The following is a 9,330-nucleotide window of genomic DNA, read 5'->3' as shown; positions in this document are numbered from 1 at the left end:
AGCTCGCTCGATTTCCAGCTTGTGGCCTGTTATGTCGAGCAGACTCGGGAAGAGTTCATCTAAGAATTTCACCATATCTCTGCCCTCTTCATGCTCAGGAATTACAACAATTCGTATGTTATTCCTTCAGCTCATATTTTCAAAATATTCCAGTTTTTCCAAAATTAATTCCAAATCTGTTTTGGACGTGGGTGGATTAGCGGATAATTCCCTTTCCGATGACTCAAGATAATCGATTTGTTTTTCAACTTCTGTCACTCTTGTAAACTCAGAGAATTTTGTTTCCATCACCGTAATCGATCGACGTATTACAGCGAGATCCTCCAAGTCAGCAACAACCTTCGTCAACATCACCGACATGTTGAACAGTTGACGCTGAATTTCATCTGCCGACGTGCCGTCCAAATCGAGTCCCCGTCTCGCAGTCCCGTCAGAGGCCTCAGCTTGAACATTAAAAGTGTCTTTTAATGTCTCCAGAGTCTGAGGATTTTGACTTCTTTGCCATGTTTACCTCAAAGAGCAAGTATGTAACTGGGTGTATCGAATCTCACCAGATTATAATACGCAAATAATTAAAAAACTAGCAAAGTTCGCAGAGCTCGTGTCTCACACGTCTGCTTCTCGCATGGCGTCCCTGGAAACTCCTGTATGAGGATTTGTGATTGTTGTGACCCCCTCCCCCTTCTTTGTACATCGTTTTTTTGTATTGAAACTGTAAATGACTTAAAGAGATACATTTTTGTGAGGAATTTGTCACTTTAGAAACCTGTTACTCTAGTCTTCGAGATTAATGTACTCTGCTTTTAAAGGAGTAATCGCAATAAAGAAGATATTTGTAGGTCAGAAAGGCTGTAAAAGTGACAAATGTCATAAATGTTGAAAAATTGTATCCTTTATTTAAAAAAAAAGTGTAGTTCATCATAACCCTAACCCACCAAGGTGATGCAGGCAGAGATCAGTGAGGTGCATCACAGTTGAACCTGCAGGTAATTTCGGTGAGGTTTGTTGGGGTCTATCCTAAGTCCAAGGTTCAGGCAGTGGCATATGATGTATCCCATGTCTTATAGTTGGAGTTGTCATCAGTTCATCCTATGTAGTTCATCGTAGTAGGCTAAAGTGATGTTTGGCTGGCACCGGCTGCATTTAGTCGTCATCACTCAGAGACACACAACAGTGGAGTCCAACACCAAGCAGGAACAGAGCTGGATCTGGCCGGCTCTGGTAACCTTGGGATATGAATCCCAATGTTGAGACAGGGAAACATATAGAATAATATAAGCATAGATGCCATTCAATTTTAGTTATGGAGTTATAGAGCATGATGAATGTTTCTGGTTCTGGCAGACCTAACTAAAGCAGCCTAATTGTGAGTTGATGGATAAATTAGGTGTATGCCTGTCTAAATAGATGAGACTTTAGTCTAGACTTAAACTGACTGAGTGTGTCTGCATCCCAAACAGTGTTAGGGAGACTATTCCATAGTTTAGGAGCCAAATAGGAAAAGGATCTACCTCCTTTTGTGGATTTTGCTATTCTAGGTACTATTAACAGGCCAGAATTTTGTGATCGTAATGAACGTGATGAAATGTAGCGTGGTAGAAGGTCAATTAATTACTGCAGAGCTAGACCATTCAAAGCTTTGTACGCAGTTAAAAGATTTTAAAATTTATTTGAAATTTAACAGGTAGCCAATGTGACGGCAATAAAATGAGGCTAATATGATCATATTTCTTGGTTGTAGTCAGCACTGTGGCAGCTGCATATTGAACCAATTGAAGTTTATTTATTGAACTTGCTGGACATCCTCCCAGTAATGCATTACAATAATCTAGTCTTGAGGTCATGAACGCATTAATTAGTTTTTCGGCAACAGACAGCATGTGTCATAATTTAGCAATATTTCTGAGGTGGAAGAATGCTGTTCTACAAACATTGGTAATTTGATTTTCAAAGGACAGATTGGTATCAAATATAACACCTAAGTTGAAGATGATGTAACAGTACATCCATATAGAGAAAAATTATATTTTAGCGGCTTGTTTTTAGAGGTTTTTGGTCCAATAATTAGTACCTCTGATTTGTTAGAATTGAGTAGAAGGAAATTTCTGGCCATCCATTCTTTGATTTCTTTGATATATTCTGCTAATATGGAGAATTGTGAAATTTTGTTGGGTTTAAAAGAAATATAAAGTTGGCTATCGTCTTCATAACAGTGGAAACTTATTCCACGATTCCTGATAATATCTCCCAGGGGAAGCATGTATAAGGAGATAAGCAGAGGCCCTAAAACTGATCCCTGTGGCACTCCATACTTTTGTTTGGTTTGACAGTTCCTCATTTACATAGACAAAGTGGTAGCGGTCTGCTAAATAGGACCTAAACCATGCTAATGCAAGTCCACTAATGCCAACATAATTCTCCAGCCTATTCAAGAGAATGTTGTGATCTATCGAAGGCAGCACTAAGATCTAAAAGCACTAGAAGAGAAATGCAGCCATGATCAGATGATAAGAGCAAGTCATTAGTAACTCTGATAAGTGCAGTCTCTGTACTGTGATGAGGCCTAAATCCTGATTGAAATTGTTCATATATACCATTTATATGTAGAAATGAACATAGTTGTGAGGACACTACCTTTTCTAGTATTTTTGGCATAAATGGGAAATTTGAAATCGGTCTATAATTAGCCAATTCTCCAGGATCGGGCTGTGGCTTCTTAATAAGCGGTTTGATAACTGCCAGTTAAAAGTTTCTTGGGACATGTCCTAAGGATTGCGAGGAGTTAAGAATATTAAGAAGAGGTTCTGAGATTACAGGGAATACCTCTTTTAAGAGCTTAGTTGGTATTGGATCTAACCTACATGTTGTGGCTTTTGATGTTTCGATAAGTTTTGTTAGCTCTTCATGACCTGTGACAGTGAAAGATTGAAGTTGCACATGAGGAAAATTATGAAACACTGTTTTCTGAGGTGCTGTGACAGACGATTGCATAATTCCAATTTTATTTCTGAGGATTTCAATTTTATATGTATAGAAATTCATGAAGTCATTACTCTTGTGCTGCAACGGAATATCTGGTTCAGTCGATGCTTTATTCCTAACCAATTTAGCCACAGTACTGAATAAACAACTAGGATTGTTGTGGTTATTTTCTATGAGTTTGCTAAAATATGCTGACATGACAGCTTTTAGTGCCTGTCTATAGCTACAGACACTATCCTTCCATGCACTGCGAAATACCTCGAATTTTGAATTCTTCCACTTGCGCTCCATTTTCCGAGCTGCTCTCTTGAGAGCATGTGTGATCATTGTACCATGGTGTGGGAATTTCTTAAACTTTCTTTAAAGTGTTTGAGAAGACTGTATTTATATATCTAGACCTTGAGACAAATCTGGAAGATTATTAGTGAAGCTATCTTTAGTGGTCGAAATAATAGTTCTACCTGAACGATAGCATGGTGTAGATTAAGTGACATTAGCTGATCGCAGCAAACAAGAGACTAGGTAATGATCTGAGATATCATCGCTCTGCTGTACAATTTCTATAGTACCAACATTAACTGTATATGACAGAATTAAATCTATTTGTTTTCCCCTCAGATTAAAATTGTCCCAAAATTAGTTTGTAATTACTGGCTTCTAATTTAGTGTGTTGCTTTGAGTTTATTGTGCTTTTTGGATTTATATTGTTTTAATGTTTCACAGTAAGTAAGACAAATCTGTTTGTTTCTGATTTAACATTTATTTTTTTTTATTAATAACTTGGCAGTTCTACATTGACACCGTAAAAATATGTCCGGTTTAAATTTCAAAAGAGACACTTTTGTCACAAAAATACTTTTTTATGTGCCATATATATTCCACCATCACCAGAGAGTCCACATTACCACACAGCCAAGTAATCTGTGCCATATAAAAAAAATTTAAAAAAACATGCAGCTAAGAAATATAAATTTATTCTTTATCATTTTAAATCTGGATGTGAAAGAGAAAGGTATACATTAACATTTTATCCAATATCAAACTCTTTTATTCAAAGTGAATTACCAATGAAGAATACTACAACCAAAAGCAGTTCATTCTAAGCAGACTTTAACATGAGAAATACAAAGTTCAAGAATTGAATAGAAAAATACAAAGGTATGAGCTAGTACAAAGACGCTGGAACAGAAAGAGAATAATAGAGGTACACAGAGCTACATACATACACATTTGTGACTAAAGCCATAATGTATCAAAAATATGGCCATAGATAGAGAAGAATAAATTTGATTAAACTCTTAACCCCTATTTTTGATTAAAAAAAAAAACACTTTTCGGGGGCCTGGGTAGCTCAGTGGAAAAGACGCTGGCTACCACCCCTGGGGTTCGCTAGTTCGAATCCCAGGGTGTGCTGAGTGACTCCAGCCAGGTCTCCTAAGCAGTTGCTAGGGAGGGTAAAGTCACATGGTCACATATCCTCGTGGTTGCTATAATGTGGTTCGTTCCAGTGGGGCGTGTGGTGAGTTGTGCGTGGATGCCGTGGAGAATAGCGCATGTGGAGGCTTCACGCTATGTCTCCATGGTAACGCACTCAACCACATGATAAGATGTGCGGGTTGACGGTCTCAGACGCAGAGGCAACTGGGATTCATCCTCCACCACCTGGATTGAGGTGAGTCACTACGCCACCACAAGGACTTAAAAGCACATTGGGAATTGGGCATTCCAAATTGAAAAAAAAAAAAAAAACACTTCTAAAATATTCTAGTTAGATACATACGTAAGATTTTTTTTACATTAAATTAAAATCTGATTGTAACATGAATGGGTAACATTAATAAAAACATTTTTTACATCATTTGATAAGAGTTTAGCACTGTCTTGTTTATGATGGGGGTCTTTGGTAACAGTCCGCTGCAGGTGGGTGTTTGTCTGGTGATGTCCGGTGGGAGTCAGTTGGGGTTCTTCTGTGATGTCCTTCCGTAGTCCCTGGTTTCTGCTGGTGTCCTGGAAGGGACAAAGTTAAATTTTTAATACAGACTATAGGATTGGAGTAGAATGGCAAAAGGGAAATCAAGAAGAATTAAAACAGAATTTCACCAAGATGGCCTATAACACAGGAAATTCCTCTAAGCATTAAGAAGCTAAGAAAATTCAGTCTGGTGCCAGCAAATCTAAAGCTGCAGCATCTGGTTTTTTTTTCCCCAACCAGCTTGAGAACAAAAGAGATCTGTAGACCATAAAGACCTCTACTCGTCCATGTTGTATAACAATGAATACCCCCATGGCATGACCAGCTAACCATCTTTGAATTACAATGAGCACAACGTCAATTCCATGACTCTTTATTCTGGACAATAACCCATTTTCTAGGCTCCAAATTAATCATGAGACATTCTCTTTGGTCATTTCCTGGAGACGGCATCCTGAATCCACGTGTTGCTGTAAAATGTGACTTTACACTTCACAATGCAAATAACCAAGTTTTATATGCTAAAATGTATCAAAAATCCTCACATTATACTTAAGTGTAGTTAGAATTTTAAAATGCATTATCCTGACCTCATGCATACATGATTAATGTATTACAATACATTATTTAGGGTTTAATATGTGGGGAGATAACTACAAAGATAAAGTATGTCATGTTTCATATGTAAAGTATTGTCTGTTTACATAGAGAATGTTGAGGTTAATGAATGTCATGTCTCTTGCACCATTTTTTTTAGATATAAAATTCATGATGAAGTATGCACCCTTTCTAAGTGGGAAAGTGAGTATGTTTAAGACAAAAGCTCGTAAATAAATTATCTCAAGAAGGGAGAGGAATGACCACAGGACTTCTCTAAAGAAGCTTTTGATTGGCTAGGGACACCTTTGTGGTGTGGTCATCTTCAACAGTACAAAGTCTCCCCACCTCGGACAAACACTCTTCTTCTTCTGCCTGCACTATTTAGCTCTCTTCATCCTCCGCGCTCTTGCCCTCGTGGCTTGTTGCCTTCTCCAGTGACCCTCATGTTCCGTACAATGTAGAGTCCAAGAAAACCTCGGAGGAAACTCTTCTCACTCTCTGTGCTATGACTTGCACACATGATAGGAGTCGTGAGTCTTCCTGGCGGAAGGCCTCGCTTCAAAGCCTGCTTCATTGCAGCAACAACCCGACATCTACGATCTTAACAGAGGTCCAAAACATCGACGGAACAACCAGAACTTTCTACAAAGAGCCAAAGAGCCAAAGAACCATACAACGCAAGGAAACGTAAGTACATCTCCAGACTTTAATGAAAATACTGGTGTCTCTTTAATATAATTAGTTACCCAACTGAAAATCGAGACTAAATAGTATTGAATGGTTCTCAAGGCAGTGTCTATAGACTCCATGAAGTTCAGTTTTCTCTGTACCGATCATTTACTTTTTCAATGATCATTTAATTTGAAAATAACTTGTGCAATGTGCATCATTGTCCAGGTGTAATTTTGAATGGGAGTGTAAATGTTTGATCACGCTAAAGATTTGCAGTAAATCTGTGTACCCTCAGTGGATAGACCCTGTTATGTAATCAGAAACTGACAAGAAAATCCGCTCTGATCAAATTATGTTGTTTAAACAGCCGCAGTGAACATGCCCCTTAAATATAGAATAATCTCGCTCCGAACGAGTTGAAAGTATAAGCGCCACACCGTAAAACAATTACGTGAGTTGTCTGTAACTTGCATTGCTTAAGAATTGCTCTTTAAAAGAACTAGAGTGGTAATACTACACTGCAAACAGCTAAGCGTGTTATTATATTTGTGCATTTAAGATTTGCCTTGAATGTATTAAATCACAAGCGCCACGTTGCGTTACAACGAGCTGAACGTGACGGCTGTTATTTGTGCATTGTTAGAAATGTGCCAACATTTCACAAGCTTGCTTGAAACTTTGTTTACATGTAACAAAATAGCACTGATGTTGGTTGCTATGACGACGAAAGTTCACCAGATATCGTAAGAGACTATTCCAGGGCAACTCACCGCGCATGCGCAACCTGCCGACGCCATATTGACAACAAAGCATAGCATAGCTAAGCTAATAAGTTAGCGGTCTTGCATTGAAAGCCTATAATAAATCATAGCATCAAAAGCTAGCGGTTATCATCCTGTGGCCTTTTACAGTTAAATACAGTTTGGGTTTGAATAAACTTTAAGTGATTTCACCTTGTAACTTCTCAAACGTTAAACACATTTTTGTCTCTCTCTCTCTTATGCATTTTATTCAAATTTTCTCCCTCTCCATTATCTCATAACACAAATTACTGTCTCTCAGTGAACAACTGAGTTGTTTAAGCTAAGTTTGGAGAGCCGATTAAAATGTATCTTTTCACATTTCCTTTATTACCACTTATCCATTTCTTGAAGCTTAACTACTTTAGATAATAATACGTTTGAAACAGTGTCCATTTACAGAAAACCTACTGCTGCCTATCATTCCTTATATTATCTAACACCATTAGTTCCAGTTTATTTTAATTAATTATTGGCTGTTTTATTTTATTTCAATTTACTTTCTGTACAACTCACCAACCTGTTTATGTTTGTCTATCTTTGTTAGTTAGTTTTATGTTGTAGATTAGCAATAAAGTCTTGTTTGTATTCAAAGTTAATTTGACTGTGGTATATTCTGATAAATAATCTCGTCACTTTTTAAAAGATCCGCGCTCTGAAGCTCGAACCATATCTAAACATATTTGTGATATTATTTTCAATAAGCCATGGGAATAGTAGTACTCCAATAAGTGAATTAATATTAATTCCCTTATTAAAGCTATTTCCTTACAATAGAAATTGTAAGCGGATACAACGAGTTGTTTTACTATGATTTTTATGGTGGAGAATTTTATTCAGACAAATAATCTAATTATTTGTCATTTATCCTTCTTATAATGGTGGTTGAATACAGCTAAATCCATTATAAAATTCCTTACATATTATGGTGAAGGTACACGGACACTTTAATCCATACCGTGTGCATTTATACAAAAATTCCTACAAGAAATATATTACTATTGTTTATTAATAATAATAACTATAACATTACAATAATGTCATATTCATGTTCAACTTTTTTTGGCAGTAGAACATGGGTAAACAATCTAATTTTAGTCAAAAAGACTTGCTTGTTTTTTGTTGTATATTGCTCATCATATCGCAGTTCAAATCGCAATTGCAATATTTTTCAAAATATTCACAATATGACTGTCCAAATCGTGCAGTCCTAATTTTCACCATAATTGTGCAACCCTACCTCAGACAGGTTCTTGATTGTTTTCTTCATCTCTTGCAGCTTCTGCTCCATCCCTCACCACCATTTCTCTCAGGTTAAGAAAGGTTTCTTCAAAGATTTGAATGGCTGCACGACTGCCCTGCACCATTACAGTTCCACTATCGTAAACGTTAACTCTTAGACGTGTTATCGGGTCAGTAAATATGCGCAGTTGCGTTGCATTTTCAATTGGTCTTTCTGTATCATCTCCATAATGTTCTTTGAAGGCTGTTGTCCATGCCGGTCGGCATGTAGTGTAGAAAGTATAGTTAACGGTTTCGCCCTTTTTGTTGAGGTGTCTAAACAGTATTTCAGGGTTTTCTCTCACAACTTTTTTTTTATGCATTTGTCTCTCCTCTTCGTCCACCATCCCTTCAGGGTACACCATAGTGCGGACAAATCCTGCTTCTCTTCTGGCCATCGTGTTACAGTTCACAATTCTTCTAGAAGAACAGGTTAACAGCTCTACTTGCCAATCAGACGGTGTTATGACCGACTGTGTTCTGCTGTTGTTATGCTTGTTGAGCTGAAATAGCTTTCTTCTTACTTTGAGAGAATAAGACTTCTTATTTGCTCACCTCTTGCAAGGGGAAAGTTGAAGGTCTCTGATGGTTTGTTAAATCTAGTTATTTCTTCAGTCCTGTTTCAGTTCTTTGTTGTATGTGAAATTGTCCTTTTTAGTTGTAGTATGTCTCAGTTGTTCTCTCAGCTTCTGTCTGTCTGTCTGTCTGTCGCTCTCTCAGTTTAATTAGTGTCGAAGTGCCTAATGTAGAAAGGTGCGTGAAATGACAGCCTATGAGGATACTGTCCAAAAATCACAGCCAATCACAAGGTTGGGCATCGACACCATCATCTGTGACATCTTTGTTTTTGTGTGGCAGACAAATGATTTTAACATTCTTTTGCTTTCGTATGCTCACAGTGATTGCGATAGACAGAAGCAGAATTCTGGTTGGTGGTGTTTGCATCTTTTAGGTTGGTTCTTCAGGAGTGGTTTGAGGCATGTTTTCTTTACTAACACTGCTCTTTGTTGGCAGATCTAAAAA

At 37.5% G+C, this 9,330-nt stretch overlaps 1 long non-coding RNA gene across 1 annotated transcript; it reads right to left on the bottom strand.

Annotated features, from left to right (window-relative positions):
• Positions 1 to 3,938: 3,938 nt before the first annotated feature.
• LOC127421243 (uncharacterized) lies at positions 3,939 to 9,088 on the bottom strand. Its single transcript, XR_007893966.1, has 2 exons — positions 8,267 to 9,088; positions 3,939 to 4,989 (listed from the first exon to the last, which is right to left on the bottom strand). It is a non-coding gene; the product is annotated as an uncharacterized LOC127421243 (long non-coding RNA).
• Between the last annotated feature and the right edge of the window lie 242 nt (positions 9,089 to 9,330).

Source organism: Myxocyprinus asiaticus, chromosome 30, assembly GCF_019703515.2.
Source record: "Myxocyprinus asiaticus isolate MX2 ecotype Aquarium Trade chromosome 30, UBuf_Myxa_2, whole genome shotgun sequence".
In the NCBI taxonomy this organism is placed as follows: domain Eukaryota; kingdom Metazoa; phylum Chordata; class Actinopteri; order Cypriniformes; family Catostomidae; genus Myxocyprinus; species Myxocyprinus asiaticus.
This window is presented reverse-complemented; position numbering and strand designations above follow the sequence as displayed.